General features: G+C 37.0%; 1 protein-coding gene across 4 annotated transcripts in view; it reads right to left on the minus strand.

The window, feature by feature from the left end:
- The window catches only part of Nr6a1 (nuclear receptor subfamily 6 group A member 1), a 183570-nt gene that overhangs the window by 111255 nt on the left and 51173 nt on the right, over positions 1-21142 (minus strand). The gene's annotated exons all lie outside the window — the stretch shown is intronic.

Below are 21142 nucleotides of genomic sequence, written 5' to 3' on the forward strand. Positions count from 1 at the left end.
TTTACTACAGTTTAAAATTTTCTTAAACCTTATCATTCTGGGGATCAAATCCAAGAAGGACATCACTGGTTCTTCATAAATGGTCTATTACTGAGATACATTGACCAAACTTTATAATTTATCTAAACAAATTAAAATCTTTTAAAATCCATCCATTTTCATTTCCACTGCAAACTTAAGGAAAATTAGAGTTCTGCAGACAATGCTTTCAAGAGACCTTCAGACTCTGATTCTGTTTCTGATTGGCATAACCTGCTTCTTTATATGAATATGGGAGCTGAGTACTAAGTGGTATGATTAAAACTGGGCCTTCTGGCTTAAACTATGTTTTTCTATATAGTAATTGTCTGCTAAGACACTTGCTACAATGTTACAAGTCACTTCAAATTAAGCCAAATTATTATAATACTAATTGTAACTGAAATTTGGATATTATATGCCAGAAATTGTTTTATTATTCTCATTTAACTCTCAGAAAAACTCAGTGATAAACAGAAGTATAAATTTCCATTTTGCATATGAGAAACATGCTGAAAAATCACAAGGTTGTAAATTGCTTTATATATAAAAAGAACAGATCACTAGCCTAAAGTATAGTCATACAAATTCAGTTTTATATATAACAGCAAAAAAGGGAAATGCACTAGATATAACCACACTGCCTTACATCCAGTATCGCTCCATCAGCCACTAAAAAGTTCTGACAAGAGTCTAGGGTGAAGGACACATCACTGACATATAGTCAGGACAAAGGAAACTCTTGGTAGGTTTTCTCTAAACTATAATTCCTCTCCTATGCAAATTAAGCACCAACCTAGGTCTTCCCAGCTTTATCATACTAAGCCTTGACAACAGCCATCATTAGCGTCCAAACTCCACTTTTCCCAGGCTAACGACACGTGTCAGGTCTTGATTTCTAGTGCCACTTTCTCCTGCCAACATAGGAAAGGCTTCCATAATGCCTTTGGCTTTTCTGAAATACCTTCAAGTCACAAGGCAGCAGCTGACACTAAATCTATCGTGAAGATGGACACTTGGCCAAAAGCCCAAGCTGAGTGGAGTTGAAGGTTTCTGAACTTTATTAAAATCATCCCTACCTCCTCACTACCAATTAAAATAAAATCTTCTCAAGAGCAGCCACAAGTTCTGCAATGATCCATCTAGAGGGAATCAGTCACCTTTGATTAGAGAAAAGCAGTAAGTGAAGCAGGACCTGGTAAATATCAGAGCCCCAAGGACTGCCGGAGGGCTTTGATCACTTAACAGCTGCTTCTCACTTCATACCATAGGCAGTTTTTAACACAACACCACTCAGCATTACTTAGGCAAATGCTTCAGAAAAGCTTACCAAATATTTCAGAAAAGCTTATCAATAGTCCATTGCCTCTAGTCTGCATGCATCTCTAAGTCTAAGATGTTTGACCTGTCAGGAAGAATAACTTGGAAGCTATGTATATACTTTGCAGATGGTCATTAAGGTTTTATGAAACTTCTGCCAAAAAACAAAACAAAATGCATAGGAACCTGCATTACTAACAAGTTACAATCCCACTATTAATGCTTTAAAATATAATGTAAAGTCAGTTTAGAAACCATCAGACTACTAGTCAGAAGTCTGACTAGTTTGGAACTTAGAGAAAATCAATACCTAAGTTGGAGACTTAGCACAGTGATAGAAATTATACCTTCCGTGAACATGAGAACCTGGAAAGAGGAGTGGCGGAGGGAGTTAGTGATAAGTGAGGGGTTGGGGGATCTCTGTAAAAGCAGCCAGTGTTCTTAACCACCAAGTCACCTCTCCAGCCCTATTGCTTTATATTAGTAATTCACCTAATCAGTTTAACTGAACAAACAGTCCCTGGTAGTTACTCAGAAGACCTGTTTACTGAGCATAGATAGCCTAGGAATTAATTTAACAAAGAAAAGGAAAAGACCTATGAGTATGCAAAATTTAAAATACCTCAAACATATAAAATCAATGTTAACTGTGGGATAGAAAAGTCAGGTGGTCCCAGAGTATTTTGACAAATACTGAAGTACATGTTCCATTGGAAGAACAGAAACTGCCTTTAATGCTGTGCCAATTTGCCTCTTGGTGGCCTGGTCTAACAACTTCCTCTTTAACTATTATGTCAAATAACAAAGTATTGCATTTATGGAAGATTTATTACTTTTAATTATGTGGAATAGGGCGGGGCGGGGTGTGTGTGTGCATGTGGGTGCCAAAGGAAGCAGAGCACTCTGGAGCAGGAGTCAGACACCCATTGTGAGTCCTAGGAATGGAACTCAAGCCCTCTGCAAGATAACTATGTGCTCCAGTATCACTCCAGCCACCTAAGTTTAAATTTCAAATTTCTATCCTTACTTTGGCAAAATTCCTGCAATGTTTTTAAATTTAAATTTTATTTTATTTAGTGTGTGTGTGTGCGCACACACATTCTTATTAGTGTACAGGGAGAGCAGTATGCATCCCATGAGACAAGTGCAGACATCAGAAGCCAACCTACAGGAACTGGCTTTTTCCATGTGAGTTTCGGGGATTGAACTACAGATCAGGTGTGGCAGCAAGCACAGATCAGGTGTGGCAGCAAGCACGCTTACCAATGGAGCCATGTTGCTGGCCCATTGAACCTAAGCTTGGGAAGCTCTCTTTCCCTTCTTCCCAGTACCAAAGAAGACATTCTGCTTTCAGCAGACTTCTTTCTGAGCATTGTACTTAAGTAACATATTTACAGTCTAACTTAAAACCAGAATCAGAGTAACTGCACTGGATCACTTCCAAAAGTTAAATCCATTCAATATTTGTGTAATTCTTCATTTGTTTTAGAAGTTATGATTATATAGGTAGAGTGACTACTAATAGCTGGTGTCTATAATTAATACAAAATGTGAAGTCTAAATAGCTCCTTTTGCAGGAACCATCACTGTCCAATTCTACGTTACAAAGAAGGTAAGACTGGCTGGCAGCAACACAGTACCTAAGCCATTCCTACCAGATGGAGACCAGGTAACAGAATTTCATCCCTCAACTCCCCAGCAGTGTTGGATAAGTTCTTAAACTGTATAACTCGAAATTGCTTTCAGAATTCTGGGTTTTATGTAAAATATTTACAAAGACAGACAGTCCATACCTTTGCATAGGGTTTTTAATTGCATAGGGTTATCTTAATACTCACAATAAATGAGGTTGGCAATTATATATTCTCACTTTATAGATTAAGGAAAATGAAATGTATGGGAGAAGAAAACATTACTAAGTGGTAAAGCATTAACTTAAAATGTCTTTAAACATGTGTACATGCCAAGTGTGTTGGCACACTCCTGAACCCCAGCAATTATGAGGTCCAGCCCAGTCCACACAGAAAGTACTGGACCAGCCATAGCTACACCGTAAGAAGAATAAGAAAAACACAAATACACAAAACCCTATATATATGTAACGCTGATGCAATGCAAGGCTATCTCATCAATTTTATTTAATAACACTTAAAGAATGGTTATAATTGATTTTAATAATGTAAATCATTTTGAAATAGCATAAAGATAATAGAAGTTATAAATTGAGGTTATAAGGTTTTAAATATTTGCAATTATAGTTCTACAAACATTCTATGAAGCATATATTATCTCTAGTTTATAGAGAAGAAAATAGGAAGAGATGATATATACTTTTCCTAAGTCTACAAATTTAGTGTTCCAAAATCTCTGATCTTATATAATACTGCTTTTGCAAACATGCAACATGAAGAATTTAAACTAGTCATTTTAAAGAAATGATAAAGAAAAGCAAGCATTCATTCAATTTGGAAAAAAGTCTACTATAATACACTTCAGTTGTTCTATTTTTGCATAAGGCAAGAGCGATGACTGGAGAGAACACAGTAGTTACATGCATTTTTTTTTTTTTTTGGTTCTTTTTTTCGGAGTTGGGGACCGAACCCAGGGCCTTTCGCTTCCTAGGCAAGCGCTCTACCACTGAGCTAAATCCCCAACCCCAACACATGCATTTTTATATGTACTTTAACTTACAAAGTTGTATATGCAGTAAGTGTTGTCACACGTTTTAAACAGAGATAACTAACAATCTAAGAGGTTACTATCACTGCTCATCAGTGTCTGCACACTCCTTTTCTAGACACCCTGTCAACACCCTTCTCCTCTATTGGAGTACCTTTGCTTTTCAGTTTAGTGAAGATCCAACTAAGTGTTTAAGACCCAGTGGAAATCCAACTAAGCATTTAAGTGATCTGTTTATATAGAGCATTCCTAGCATTCAAGGCAATGTTAACACGGTGGTTCTTATCCTACCAGCAGCAGCCTCTTTGTCATCTGCTGTATTTCTCATCTAAATGACACTCGCTCATGATGTCAGGGGCTGTAAAAAGGACAAGGCTTCTACAGCTTCAGTCAATAAAAACGTAAAGCAGTAGCCAGCGCTTTGGTTGACATACTTCTATCTTTAGTTATTATTAGTTTTTCCAGACAGAGTTTCTCTGTGTAGCTCTGGCTGTCCTGGAACGCACTCTGTAGACCTGGCTGGCCTCAAACTCAGAGCTGCCTCTTCCTCTGCCTCCTGAGTGCTGGGATGAAAGATGTGCGTTACCACCACTTGGCCACTGAAATCATTTTCAAAACAAAAATGTATCCTCATGTAAATAACCACAAATGTTTCTAGCAACGCTCCCTGCATAGTACTTCAGAAGTAACTATAGAGACTCACTCACACCTGTGACAGGAACTCTCTACTAACTATGCAAACAGAAGAGTTTATACTTCTTGTTTCTCACAATTTTCAGAGGCCCAGAAAGACTTGGAAACATTTACATCTCTGTGAGTAATACCTTGGTATTCGAGGTATATCTAGAAAGGAAAGGAGGTAAGTGAAATTATAATGGCTTAGTAATTTCAGACAAATTCGAAACCAGGTTAAATTAAGAATTAATCACTGAAACCAAGTTAGGAAAAGTTCAGCTATGTAACTGTCAAACAAGGTGGCCCTGAGCTTTTTAAATCCTTTAGAGTCCATCATTGGGTAAGTCCAATAGGCAAATTCATTTGGATCCACTGTGAGGTTGCAGAAGTGACCCACTGACTAAGAGTGCTTGTTGCATGTACCTCCCAGAGGTTGGGAGTTTGGTTCCCAGCAACATCAGGTGGCTCATAACCACTTGTAACTACAGCTCCTCACATGCAATACCATTGTTTTCTTCTTTTGAACTTCACAGGCACCTGTTCATGTGTAGTGTGTGCATGTAAGCACACATACATTTAAAAAAAATTAACAATAACAATAAAGGGAAAGTAACCAATGTGTACTTTCATTGTGAATGATGAAACTAAAATTAAAGGCTTAAGGGAAATTGAAGGAGTAAGGACAATAAAGACCTTTAAAAGATAAAAAGTAGCTGAACGTGGCGGCATATGCCTTCTTTAATGGTATCTCTAATTTAATTGTATCTCTAAATTTCAGGCCAATCTGGTCTACAGATTGAGTTCAGGACATCCAAGACTACCCAGAGAAACCCTATCTCAGAAAAAAGAGGGGGAGGAGGGAGAGGGAAAGGGAGAGGGAGAAGGAAAAGGAGAAGAGGAAGAGAAAGAGGAAGAAGAAAGGGAAAAGTATCTCAAATGCAACCGGAAATACCTCCATATCAAGAGCAGGATTCTCGGAATGCTGTACACTGAAGAACAGTGGGTTTATTTTTTAATTTGATGCAGCAGATATCACTATTTCTGATTATCTGTCCTAAGGAATATGAAGCTTGACATCTCTTATGAGACAAAGAAAAAAACCATTTAAAACAAATCTAAACCGGAGTTTTTAAAATACTACACAGGAAGATATTGATCCTTTCATTTTTTGTGCTTCCACTTCACAACAATTGAACTCAACAAAGATCCAAAGCAAAGAATTTTGATGGAAGATCAAATATAGTGATACAGAATGTAAACAATTTCATTTGAACCAAATTCTCGCTGGTTCATTTTTTTTCTCTTAAGAAGTGCCATTTGGCTACTTTAATCTTCAACTAGGTCAGCTATCAGTATTCAAAGCCAAAGAGGATGGAGAATGGCTCAGTGGTTAAGATGGCTGCTTTTCCAGAAGACTCAAGTTTGGTTCCCAGCACCATATGTGAGCTTATCATCTAATTCTAGTTTCAGGGGATCTGACACATTCCTCTGGCCTTTGAGGTTACCAGCCACACACTTAGGCAAACAACCATACACATATAAATAATAAATGTACTAAATACATTTAAGAAAATATTTAAACACAAAGGATCCCAGATTAGAGATTAACCTCAATTCTTCCAGCAGCTCTACAAGCAATGTTTCTATGTTGCTTAATATAAGGCTAATAATATTCTGAAAAATACTTAATTCATTTTCAGGATTTTTCACAAAAGATATTCAATAAATAGCCAGGCACGGTGATGCACACCTGGTCCTAGCACTCAGAAGGCAGAGGCAGCAGATCTCTGAGTTTGAAGCAGCCTGCTCTACATGGAGAGCTCCAGATAAGCCAGGGCTACAAAGTGAGACTCTGAGAAGGAAAGAGGGGAGGGGAGGAAAGGGAAGGGGAGAGGAGGGGAGGGGAAGTAAGGGGGGAGGGAAGGGGAAAAAGAAAGTTAATAAGTAATAAAGTAATTAAGTCAGTTAATAAGTAATAAAAATAACCACCCAAACAAAGATCAGATACATCTGGCATTTTAGTTACTCCAAGTTCTTTCAAGGATTTTTATTTATTATGTGTATGTATGTGTGTATATTCATGTGCCTGTGAAGGTGAGAGTTGACAGACTCCTGCAGCAGAAACTGGTAGTTACAGACGGTTGTTACGATAAGTTCAGGGATCAAAGTCGGGGTCTCTACAAGAACAGTATACGCTCTTGGTTGCTTGGTCTTATCTCCAGATCTATTCTCTGAAGTACACATAGAATGTTTGCTCTTTCTATATGGAAAAGCATTCATGGAGTATCACTGGCACTTCCGTGGTAATTCTCAACTAGGAAGTTTATTTCTCACCTTTTTCTCTAAACCATACATACAGCTTTTGACCTATTTTCTATGATTACAGGCAAACAAGAAGGAATTTGCTTGTTTGATTTAGCTGTGCAGTCAAGGTTCAACCCTGAGTTATGAGTGTGTTCTGAGACAGGTAAAGGGGGAAGCAGCATAAACAATGAGTACTGGAACAATGAAGTCTGGTGTTCAAGTTCTGGCTATGGAGCTCTGGGTAAGTCTCTGTCTGTTTCTTCAGGGAAGTAACAGTTGGAATTAAATATATAAATCCTACTACACAGAAGTTCTCAGTATATGTCTTTCTTGGTTTTGTACATTAATAATTAAAATATTACTATAAAATTGATACATTGGTGTTTTCAGAATACCACCATTGGAAAACATTTCCACAGATGTCCATTTTTAGTCAGCAATGTAAACTGCAGTCTCAAAACCCTGTAGCTTATCACCTCTCTGCTATATGCAAACTAACATTGCAGTTTAAGTACTGTTAACTTGAAATCTTGGAGAAATTGAGAGACCCAACAGTAGTGGTCCTTAGACCATGAGAGCAGGCCAAAGATGGGCAACCAAGGCAGCCTTAAGAGGACTCCATGGAACATTCAACGCTGTCGGTGAGTTTGGGATTCAAAAACAAAAAAAACCACCAACCGTTGACTGTACCTTGGGATTCTTACAGACAACAAGCTTCCTGACGCAACAGATATATCATATGACATCACAAGAGACAGTCCTGGGGCCTCTTCTCTAAAGGGAACCAGCAACTTTTTTTAAAGCTCCCATGTATTGTCTAGTTTTTTTGTAATATTTTTATAAATACGTGTTTCATTTGAACAATTTATAGGGAATGCCATCATGGTATCAAATGCACTCAAATATCTTCTAGAAATGTGCCATTCTAGTCAGAAATAGTGTGCATTAAAAATGTCTATTTAGTATAGAAATAAAATCTAGTTAAGTCTTCTATTCTCATTTCTCCCACATCCTTTCAAATTTTTGCTTTAGGGTCAAGAATTAGATTTACTCAGCAAAAATGGCACAAAACTACTCAGTGTCTATACAAATCATATTGTACCTCCAATTTCAGTTACTGTGGTTAGGATTTGACAGCTTCATGAGAGAACCAGATACATTTCCATCTCCGTGTGCTTATTTAATAAATTTTGGGTCATCTCCAACTGTGTAAGCCTGCGCATCCAAGTACGTTTTCTCCAGTGTAGAATGGGAGAGGAGCTTCAGAGTTTTGGTTTAATGTATATGTCTATACAGGGGTACTTTGAACTACTTCTAGCTCACAGCAAATGCTTACTACAAAAACCTTTACTTAACTGCAATCATCATCTATTACCTTCAAAAGGGGTACTTACACTTCTCAGCTTGAAACAAAAGATGAAGCAATGTCTCTGAGGGCTGCTATACAGATATCAACACCCAGTCCCAGACCATGTGTTCAGAGCTATCTACAGGTTCTCACACGGTGCCTTCCCCCTCACAACTTTTCTGTTTTGAACAAGTTCTTGCTGTACAGTCAAGGTTATCTATATTATGAGTCCTCAACCATACAAATGCTAGTTATAAACATACAACAGACTTCAAAGAAGCATAGTGGGAAGAAGACCCAGGAGATGGAAAAGACCAAGACAATTTCACCAGACGGAAACATTGATGGCTGCACTCAACATTCATTGCTGTCGGTGGGTTTGAATGTCAACCAACTCACTGGTCAATGAATGCAAACTGCGGGCCAAAAAACGCAAGGAAACAAAGCACTCTCCGAAAGTCACCAGAGTGTAGAAGTACTCCTGCAGGTGGGACCTTTTATCTAAAGTCTCTTTAGTGTCTTTGCTTCTAATATGGAGGAAGCTCTATAATCCCTAGTATTTCTTATTTTCTTCTCAAATATTCTAAGTTTTGAGAAATTATATTATCACAGGCAAAATGACTAATATACCTTCACATATTTAAAAACAATGCTTTCATAATTTAAAAAGTAACATACGCATACTATTTTAAAATACAAGTATATGAAAAGAATTTAAATCTATCCTCATCTCAAATGCATCCTTTCTATGAAAATCACGTTAAAAACATCCATTTGATAATATTACTTAGACAAAAAAGACATAAAGTAAAGTTTTATACCTTTGAGACTGATCTACATGTTTAGAAACAGAGACATAACTGTAATTCTGGGGAAGTTCAATGGTAACAAAAGGAACTCCTTGCTCTTCAATTTACCTTCGCACTCAGCTATATACTTTAACAAACAACATTTACTACTTGTTAATTGTTTTTTTTTTTTTTTTTTTTTGGAGCTGGGGACCAACAGGGCCTTGCGCTTTGCTAGGCAAGCGCCTACCACTGAGCTAAATCCCCAACCCCTGTTAATTGTTTTTGAGACAAAGTCTTACTCATCCTATGCTAGATAGCTGAAAGTGGCCTTGAATTTCTGATCCTATGTTTTCCTAACTAGGATTACAGGTGTATATCACCAAGTCTGGTGTTGAACCCAAGGCTTTGTGTAGCTGCAGCTCCTGTATTTGTATGTTGGTGCACATGTACATATTTTGGTGCATGTGTAAGCCAGAGGTAGGTGTCAGGTGTCTTCCTTAATCACTCTCCATTTTATTGCCAAACCTGAGGCATACCTATTCTGTAAAACCAGCAGTCAACCAAGTTCCAGGAATCATCTATCTCCACTTTCTCAAGTCTTCATGCTTCCATGGCGAATACTCACTGAATAAGCCATCTCCCCATCAATCCTTTCTCATTCTTTTGAATGACTGTGTATCTTAGTATGAATACTGTTTTTATTGTTCAAACACATTTAAAAAACCTCTCTTGACCAAAACCATCTATTCTTGTTTTTGCAAGGTAAGTTCTTTAAAAAAACCAAGTGAGATGGGAAATACCCATTTTATAGTAACAAAATCTAAAGGACAGACAGTATCAACTCTCCAAATCCTATACTGTAGCCACAAAATATTTCCTGCTGATGAGATAAAGACATGAGCCTTAGTTGTAAATTAATTATCATACAACTCAAGTCTAAGAAAAAGACGACACAAGTGTCTTGTCAGTTTAGCGTTCCAAACTTTCTTCTCATGGACAGGATGGAAAGGAGAGAATACAGTTGTACTGAGACAAGAATCAAAATGACAAAAGAAAAGAACTGATTACAAGAAAGCAGGGAAAGTGTGAGATTCAAAGAGAGTGCTTCCCTAACTGGCTGTATACCATGACATTTAGTGTTGCTGTCAAAATTGCATGTTCCTCTATATTTCTGCAGACCAGAGACAAGGCCTTAGCAGTATTTTAGTAAGTCCATCGGGTGATTTCTCCAACACTGAAGGCTTCCCTAAAGCAAAGCAAGCGTACTAGTGCAATACTGACTCCCTATCCCCTGTGGCCACACTTCGTGCTGTCCGCTTTCCAACCACTGCCTGAGATTCCCCGCACCACTCTTCAAGGTGCAGACACTGGTGCTGCTGTTGAGTACGTTACTCCCAAACACGATCTGGAGTTTACGGAAGTAAGTACATACATATTCATGTCTTCACAAAATATGAAGGCCGCTGAATGCAAGTTAAAATTCAGATGACTGTGCCACCTGACAGCTTGTGACACAATCAACAGCTTTGCTTTCACAGGTCAAATTGTTGCTGCTATGTCAGAACCCATGGGACTGAGAGAACCAACTTCTACAAGTTATCCTCAGACCTCTACAATATGCTGTGGTAAATATGAACAGTTTTAATTTATATTATATATACACATTAAAAATTAGGTATAATATACATATTATTCCACTTAGATGAAATACCTACAATCCTTACTTTTTTAAAAAAAATTTTTTTGAGACAATGTTTTTCTGTCCTGGAACTCACCCTGTAGACCAGGCTTGCTTGAACTCACAGATCCACCTGCCTCTGCCTCCCAAGTGCTGGGCTTAACGGCATGCACCACCATTACCTGGCAAATCCCTAGAAATTAATGTTTTGTTTTGTTTTTTAAGAAAACAAAAGAAAAATCTAAGAGCTTTCTTTCTGACATGCTGGTAGATGGTATATAATTTTCTTAAATCTAGAATATTAGTAGGCCTAACTACAACTCTATTTTAAAAGTCAAAAACCTTATGTGGCTTCTCTTGGAAAAAAAATTAAATCCTAGTTACAGGAGAGAAGCCTATATGAATTTAAGGGTGTTCCCTAAACTGGAACTCAAATAAATACCCATATCATAGAAAATTAAAGCACAGGGAATTAAAGAAACATCCTGAATCTGTCATCATCACTGTGAGTGAAGCCATGTAAAGAGCTTTATAAACAGCACCTAATCCTGCCCAAAGTACCCTGGCCTCCCTTGGAGCCCCCAGAGCAGTGGTTCATCCTTCCTAATGCTGCAAACCTTTAATACCATTCTCCTCATGTTGTGGTGACCCCAACCACAAAATTATTCTTATTTTTGTTTATTATTACTATTTTTGTTGTTGTATTTTTTTTGAGACAGGGTTTTTTATCCTGGAACTAGCTCTGTAGAGCAGGCTGGCCTTAAACTCAAGGGATCTCTCTGCCTCTGACTCCAGGGCGCTAGGATTAAAGGCATGCACCACAACCACCTGGCTCATAAAATTATTTTTGTTGCTACTTGATAATTATAATTTTGCTAGTGTTATAAATCTTAATGTTGAGTCTGTGTTCTCTGATTAGGCTACTCCTATGAAAGGGTTGTTCAAACCCCTAGGATGATTCTCCACTTTGAGCAGCACAGGCACAATCCCTCTATTCACCAACCAGCAACATACATATATAAAATGTCTGGAAGGAGGTAAGTTATAACCCAGGGTTTGAAGGCAGTTTTTTTCCTACATCAGCCTGAATGGGATGTGTCATTAAGTCTGGTTCCCTCAGAACCACATGCCACATAACTGTTTCTAAACATGTTTCTAGTGGATTATGTAAGGGGAAGGTTATATGAAGCACAGGATAAAGCTTACAAAGTACAAACTTCAATGGAAATTAGAGTAAGAGAGCTCACAAATCTTAAAACCATTTAACCAAAGTTTCTTCCTTTAGATCCTTCCAACGAATCATAAATATTTTAAAAAGCAGAGTTTAGGTGTGTTTTACATAATGTAACAATTCACCCACTGTAACTTAAAACACTTTTATTAATTTAATTATGTAACTATTACCAAAATTTAAGAACAAACATTTCTATGGCCCTACAAAAAAAGCCATTTATTCCCCATCACCCCTGACCCTGACACCAGGTCATGGATAATCAGTAACCTGCTCTCTCCACAAATGTGCATCGTCTAGGTAGTAACAGGTTTGGCCAGATTACTTTAAACATTTGAAGCACTCTTTTATAGCACTGTGTTAAGGTTACTACAGTGCAACCATCACCACTATCCACATGCAGACTTTGCTGTAGTCCTAAAGTGGAAACTCGTTAAACAATAGCCACCTATTTCCAAAATCCCCATGAAATTGTTTTACTTTGTCTTTGAATTTTGCCTATTTCTAGTTATTTTCAGTACATGGAATCATGCAGTATTTTGGGTTTAATTTAAAAACTGGTCTGATATTTCATTGTAAGAATTATTTATAAAGCAGGCACAGCAGTACATACCTTATCATTTTTAACCTTGGAAGGTGGGGGCAGAAAGAACACTCAGAGTGATCCTCTCCTAATAACCTATCTAGGTCAGCCAATACGTTTATATATTCTGGATACATTCCTTTGAAAGACATTTAATTTGCAAATATTCCCCTTTAGACAGTACCTATCTTCCCATTTTCTTAATGTCTTTTGAAGTCCTAAGCTTTATACTTTAATATTAACATTTTTCTTCATGTTTGCCATTAGCACAAGGTCACAAAGCCATTCAATACGATTTGTGATTTTAGCTTTTACACTAAGTATATGAACCCTGTGAGTTACTTTGGGGCCTAATATAGAGTCTGGTTTTGATGTGTGTTGTTTTCTGTCTGCAGGCTAGCTGAATTTTTTGATGTCTTATTTCTGTATTGCAACTGGCAGCTTTTTTGGCACAAACATAACCCAATTTCCCCAGCATCGTATGTATAGAAACCAAGTTCTCCACACCATATTGTCTAAGTACCTTTGACAAGTCTCAATTGGATCATCAGGATCTATGGCTGAACACAGTCTGGCTCCAGTGCCCATCATGGCCAGCAGCACAATGTCTTTTGACTTTACAGTAGTACTTGAAACTGCACAATTATGTCCTCAAACTGTCAATTTTCGAAATTGCATTAGCTACCTTAGGCTCTTTGCATTACTACCAGTTTTGGGAGCAAGATGACAAGTGTTTCAGGAAAAGTAGCTGAGATTTTCATACAGAGTTTACCAAACAATTTGCAAAACGTATCTTAACATTTAAACTTCTAATCCAGGAACATGGCATGCTTCTCCATTTATTGTCATCTTTTAAATCTCTCTTGGCAATACTTACAGTTTCTAGTGTATAAATCTGTACATGTCAGACTTAGTCATTTGCTGCAATGATAAATTATGCAACTTATTTATATTATTTTATTTCTACTGTTAATATATTAAAAACACAATTTTGTACAGTGATCTTATGACACTGCCAATTCAGTTCCATCTGTTTCGGGGAATCCTTAGGACTACATATAAGATTATGTTATCTAGGAATAAAGAGTTATAATCCTTTCCACTTGATTTGGATGCCCTCTCCCTTCTCTGCCCTGGCTAGAACCAGTGCTAAAAGATTTGCTATCCTAAGCTGGTCAAACATATTTTTGGGGAATTATACCCAAATATTGTAGTACCTACATAGCTAAACACAAAACTCAATTAAGAAAGGAATACACTAGGGAGAAAAGTGAAGAAGGATAGAACTGCTCTGGGATTGTAAAGTCATTCTCAATCACAGGATACAACAGTTTAAAACAAACTTGGGAGCCATGTTTAGTTCCCACTTCCACTAAGCTGTATTAGAAGTCATAAGTGCCTTCTTGTGTGTATAGATCAGCTGGATAATTGATCTCAAGTAGGGCAAGAGTACGAAGATCGCCTCAGACCTTGTCACCATACTGATACTCAAACAGGTCCTGGCAAAAAGTACAACAATGTTAAAGATGATCCTGGCCACTACAACTGAGCCCACTAAAAAATAAGTTAAGAGCTTGAAGTCTAAAAGACAAGAGCAGAAAAACAACAAAAACACTTGTGTATTTTTAATTCGTATTCATATATGCTCTTATAACAAGCTAAAGTTATAATCTCCCAAATTTTGAAAGCTAGCGGCATTGTTTTTCAGAAAACATTGTTTTATGGTTCCATAGCAAGTAACATTATATCTTGTTTCTTTCAAGGACCTCCCTCTTCATTCTTCAGTTAGGGCCTGTCACCACCTAGTGGACTATGTAGGAATAATACATACAACAATGCATCACCGCAGTGCCCACCTCTCCTGTTCCAGAACAAATCTCTAGATAAAGTCTTCAGAATCAGATAAGATACCTATCTAAAAAACCAGTTGGGAAATTTTTAACTACATAAAATACAGATTTATACAAATAAAAGATATGTACTCAAGATAATGAATGGGTTAATAAAAACAAAAATCGTTTACAGACAGCATGATCCTGAGGTTAAGATAAGCTTTGGTTCCCAAAGATTAACCTGTTTAACAAAATTAATTTCCCAAGCTTAATCTATCAAGACATGAAAATCTTAATACTTCATAACTACATGAGTTCCCCCCCCCCAGGTTATATGGCTCATTCAACTTTCAAATCTGTAAAACTACATCAACAAAATATATACATCAAGATACAGAAACTGTATTTAAAAACTTGGACATTGTTCATAATAAAAATCCTACCAAGCTACAAATAGAAAATGAAGTTTCCAAAAGCTGATTATATTTTGTCTTTTTTAATCTATAGTTTCCTAACTTCAAAACTAACTAAAAGGCTAGGAGTGCTGTCACATGCTTGCAATCCTAGTATTTGAAGACTGCAAATCCCAAGTTGGTCCAGGATATGCACTGAGAGATTCTTTCTCACACACACAAAAAAATAGAAACTGGGCCTGGGCATGCTGATATACACCTTAAATCCCAGTACTTGAGAAGAAGAGGTAGGTGGGTTCTCTTATGATCTACACAGCAAATTCTGGCCAGCCAAGGCTAGTAAGACACTGTTAAAAAAAAAAAAAAAAAAAAAAAAAAACCCTGACTACAGACCTACACCGAAGCTGTGACACTGGGCAACAGGGTTGTAGCTCGGTGGTAAAGTACTTAGCTAACATTTTCAAGTCCTTGAGTTCAAACTCAAGTATTAAAAAACAAAACAAGGGGTTGGGGATTAAGCTTAGTGGTAGAGCGCTTGCCTAGCAACCGCAAGGCCCTGGGTTCAGTCCCCAGCTCTGGGGGAAAGAAAACAAACAAACAAACAAAAAAACCAGTATGCTATAGACAGGCAGGCCAATAGAACGTCTGCATCTTATCAAATATCTGTGTGTAGTTTGTTTGGTAGCATTTTGTTTTGTTTTTTGTAGTGTTGGGTATTAAACCTAGAGTATTATATATGCAAAAAAATTAGCAAATATAAAATATAAAGAAAAACAATAAAACTTTTATGAGAAAACAGGGGGAAGCTTAATGACAGAGATGGCACATCTTGAATATCCAACTGAGTGGGCTAAAATGCTTTTACAAAACCTCTGGGTGTGCCTGTGAAGGAACAGGGAAATAGGCTGGGGGCTCAAATGCAGTAGCAGAGGAAAACTGAAGGAAACACACATAAGTAGGTATTGGCTCTTTGCTTCCTAGCAACAGTGAAGTATAATTAACTAATCAATCCATCCTGCTTGTTCAGCTGCTATCAGAGTGACAAAAAGTACGACTAACAAGAGTTGTTACGAAGGAAGTGGATCATCATCGACCTGGGGTTTGTAAGCTTTTGGAACTGGCTCTCAAGAGAAACATGCAAGAGTCCGAAGAAACGAAGCAGGACGGTGACTCTGGTAAGCGCTCAGAAGACAGGAATGCTAGCAGAGATGCACAAAGTCAGGTCTACACTCCTGAGGTCTCAGATGGACTGAAATGTGAATTACAGAGATTGCTCTTTAGGTTCCCAGTGGGACTCAGGACTCTATCGGGAAGCCATTCATGTTACATTCTGGCAAAGAGCTTTGTTACATGGCCTGAGACTCTGCATAACTCCAAGTTTAAAGGCAGTGAACTAATTTAGACTGTGGCATGGTTATGGCTGATTGTTTTTAGTCAGATTAACAGTGACAATCATGAACAAAGAAACAGTCAAAAGACAAAAACCTTTCCACAGAGATTAAATTCCCTAAGCAGAAACCCTACTTGCAAGGTACCAAAGATGGCCTAGGGCATCATAGAAAGTGCCAGAGTCTACCCAGGGAATGAATGTTTTAACCTCATCTCAAAGAATTCCTTTAAGTGAGACCCCAGGTACCCAGCTAGTGGCACAGGGCTGCCTAGGGAAATGGATTCAAACATCTGGGTACTCACAGGCTGCTGTGACTGTGGTCCAAAGGATTCAGCTACTCTAGTACTACATGGACAACACCAAGGTCTGCTAATAGCGTGAGTATTACCCTCATGATAGTAGTTTTGCAGACATACAAAACTCAAGAGTTAGCAAAGATAGAATAGAAAATCCCTGTAAGCTAGAAATGCCAAGAACATGGAACAGCCACTAAAAACTGCAAGGAGCAAGCAAAGCCAACCCAAAGGAGAAACTGTGCAGACTAAAACCTGAAAGGCCATAGGGTGGGGTTGCACAAATGTCTTGGAGTTTACATCATACTTTCTGTACCTCCCAGATAACGCAGATGCCAGATAAAGCACTATAGAATGTAAATGTTTGTCTTAATAGGTTTCTCTCTTGCTTCGGTCTGGTCTCTTCCTTCTATGTCCCTGCTCCTCTCTTCTGGGTGGAAATATGACATTGTGATCTTGGGAGTGTGCAGCTAGCTTTTGATAATTCAGGTAATTCATCTAAGAGTTTCTCAAAGAAGGAATTTCAACTTTTGAACCATGTTGGAATTGCTAAGATTTCGGGGAAGTCTAGGAATTAGATTATGTACACTGTGCTTTACAAGATGACTCTGAGAGTCGGGGGTGGGGGAAGATTATTATGATTTGAATATGAAATATCCCCAGAGGCTAATGTGCTATCACTATTTTGAGAGGTCTTAGAAAGTTTAAGAGATGAAGCATACATAGGGAATTATCAATTCAGGAAGGGAGTCTCTGAAAAATAAACCTGGTCTCCCATCCTTTACTTTCTCTGGTTTACATTATAAAACAAGTGACTGCTGGCCATATGTTTCCGCTACATGGGGTGACCAAAGATATACATGTGAGTCTGTGGGGTATTTCATATTGAAACTGTAACAATGACTTTGGACTGAGCAATGATTTTATGGCTATAAAACCCAAAGTATAGACAAAAATAATAAGAATAAAGTATATCAAAATTAAAATTCCAGGGCAGTGTGCAATTCAGCTGTTGAAGAAATTCTTGGAATGTATGGTGTCCTGAGTTTGATATAAACACAGGAAATTCAAAATGAAAAAAAATTAAACGAATGTGTCTATGAACATATTCAACAAAGTAAAAAGTCAGTATGCAAAATGGGGGAGGTTGCAAATTAGATATTTGATAAGGTGTCATAACTAAAACAACCAGGCAACCCCACTGAGAAAATAATTTAAAAAGAAGCATAAAAGTTGAATACACTACGGATACAAATGGCAATTAAGCACATGAAAGGATGTTAGTACCACTAAAGAGTAGGAAAAATACAAATAAAAATAAAAATACAGGACAAGGTAAGAATAGAGAGAGACTGGAATTCTCATGTGTGTGTGTGTGTGTGTGTGTGTGTGTGTGTGTGTGTTAGCAAAAATATAGAATAGTAAAACAATACAACATATATACATATAACTATACATAACAAAAATTAAAGAAAAAGAGTCCATGAATTTGAAAGAAAGTCGAAGGTGGTACTTGGGAAGGCATAAGAAATGGGGGTTTGGGGGGGTGAATGGATAAGATCTCAAAAAATAAAATATTATATAAAATAATTTTTAAAAACCAGAAGTTACGGGGTTGGGGATTTAGCTCAGTGGTAGAGCACTTGCCTAAAAAGCGCAAGGCCCTGGGTTCGGTCCCCAGATCCAAAAAAAAAAAAAAACCAGAAGTTACTTAAAAACAAAGAACACAATTACCACATGGTTCAGCAATTCAACTTCTGGGTATAGTCCCAAAAGAAATTAAAATAGGAACTCAGAGAAACACTGCTGTACACCCATGTTCACAAGATTATTTACAATAGCTCACTGTTGAAGAAAACCAAGTATCTACTAACTGGTGAATAAATAAAATATGGTATATATATAACATTATCTGGCCTTAAAGAATAAGTGAATTCTAACAGATCACACAACAATATGAATAAATCTTGAGAGCATTATTTGCTAAGTCATAAAAGAACAAATATTATGCATCCACAAATAGGGGTATCTATATGGAGTAAAATTCATACAGAAATAACTTCTAACAAAACTATAATAATCAAAACACTGTGGTACAGAGGTAATGACATATAGATGAATAGAATAGGATGCCCAGAAAAATGTCTTGACATATATAGCCATTGTGTTCCATTTTAGTTGACAGATCTTAGGAAATATAGGAAGTTACTATTAATATAGTCTGAATTTCGGTTCTAAATACAAGTTCTGTAGATGGATGCTCATGGCATTACACACTGATGTGAATGTAGTCAATTCTACAGAATGGCACACGTGAAAGTACTGAAAGCAAACGGCACCCGTTTTCTATTACAAACTTAAAAGATACAAGGAAAGCCGTGCCCCGGAGTGACAGTTAAATGGGTAAAAGCAATTGCCACAGTTTGAGGACCTGAATTTAAATAATCAAAACCCATGTAAAGGGCAGTTCTGTAGCACAAGCATCTACAACCCTGATGCCACTAACAGAGATGGGAGGTCAAAAGAGGAGACTTTCCAGAAGCTCACAAGCAAGCTAGTCTGACTTATGTAGTAGAAAAAACAGACCCTCTTCTCAAACAAGTCAGAAAATGGGGACTGATGCCAGAGGTTGGCACTGAGCTCCACATGCACACAGTGGTACATGTCATGCACATACTCATATACAGGCATACATACACACAGACTCACAGACACACACACACACACACACACACACACACACACACACTGTTATACGCCACCTGGAACTTGGTATCAATTATATGCATATGCACATACACACACAATTGAAAAAATTGTTTAAAATGGTAACTGAAAGAAAAATGTCTATAGAATTAACATCATATTTGATAATGGAAAATGGACTCTTTCTACCTAAGATTCAGAACAAGACAAGAATATCATTGCCATCAATAACTACCACTATACTGAAATTCTTAGCCAGTACAGTAAGAAAAATAAATAAACACCATAAACATCAAAAAGGAAAACATAAGGTGGTCTTTATTCACTATTATGCACACAAAAGTCCCAACAGATTTTTTAAGTGACTAGCAGAACTAGTAAACAAATCCAACACAAATTCAATACACAAGATCAATTGCATTGCTATACAACTAGGCAACAATTGAGAATTAAACTTTAAAACCAGTTTGGTTCATAATAGTATTAAAAAGCAAAATAGTTACAAATAGTTTTAAAGAAAAGCATGATAAACATTAATATTTTTTAAAACATTAATGAGAAAAAATAAGCATGCTGCATTAAGTGGCAAGACAAACTGAATCCCAGGGTGAGAAGACTGCTATTGTGAAGTGACCATCTGAGCCAGGGATAGATCACTTTGCCTCACAGGGCCAAGAGCCTCAGGTTACCCTGCACTGAAAAGAAGACAATTCTTCTGATAGGATCAGTGTGACTTAAAAGAAATCTCAGTAAAATTTTTGTTTTTTTAAATAAGCTGATTCTTCTAAACTGTATATGGACTTTTTAAAAACAAAACAAAAAACTAAGCCAAAATAACTTTGAAAAGGAAGAATGGAAATACCCTTAGTTTGAAGACACTGTGGCTTTTGTGAGAGGATTCAAAAAGATGAATAAAAAAATAAAAACCCCACAGAGGGTTGGGATTTAGCTCAGTGGTAGAGCGCTTGCCTAGGAAGGCGCAAGGCCCTGGGTTGGTCCCCAGCTCGAAAAAAAAGAACAAAAAAAAAAAAAAAAAAAAACCCCAGATTCATTTTTTTTTTTTCTTTTCTTTCATTTTTTTTCTTAAAAAAAACTTCAAAATATTCATTGAGACTTTGACAAGAAACAAATTTCCATATGAAAAAGATTTTGATTCCTATTTTATAAAACATGCCAAAATTATGAACATGAATATAGTCCTAAAATCATAGTTTCTAAAAGAAAATGGAATTTGGTTAAACTAAGATTTCCTAGTGAAGATATAAGAATCATAACAAAAGATTCCAAAAATAAGGTTTCATAAAAATTCACTGTATTAACATGTTAAAAATGAAAACAAAAACCATAGACTAGGAGAAAATATTCATACTACATATATCAAGTCACAAACCCACAATATAAAAATGCCAACAATACAAAAAGTAGACAAAAAGTTTAATGTTTTTAGTGGTCAAGACTTGAGCCATTTAAAAAGGTGACATAGGAATAACCAACAGGATATGATAACATTACAAGAAATGCAGATTTAAAAAGCCCATCCCATTACCATACTCATTAGAGTTCTAAAAATAAAAACCCTGACAATACCAATTACTTCAAGCATATGAAAGTGGAATTCACATGGTACTAGAACTATAAAATGTAAAAATCATTTTGAAATACTGGTGACTCTATAAAAGAATCTAATGTGTATTTACCATATAAACCACCAATTTTTATTATGCCTTAGAGGATCAATAAGCATGTGCATATACAAAATTTTGTATAAGCCCAGGTGTCAACAGAGGAATTACCTGTGACAGTGTCAGCAGAATACTACTCAGCAATAAAAAGAAATGAACTACTGGGCTAGGGAGGTGGCTCACTGGGTAAAGTCCTTTC

Source organism: Rattus rattus, chromosome 5, assembly GCF_011064425.1.
Source record: "Rattus rattus isolate New Zealand chromosome 5, Rrattus_CSIRO_v1, whole genome shotgun sequence".
Lineage (NCBI taxonomy): Eukaryota > Metazoa > Chordata > Mammalia > Rodentia > Muridae > Rattus > Rattus rattus.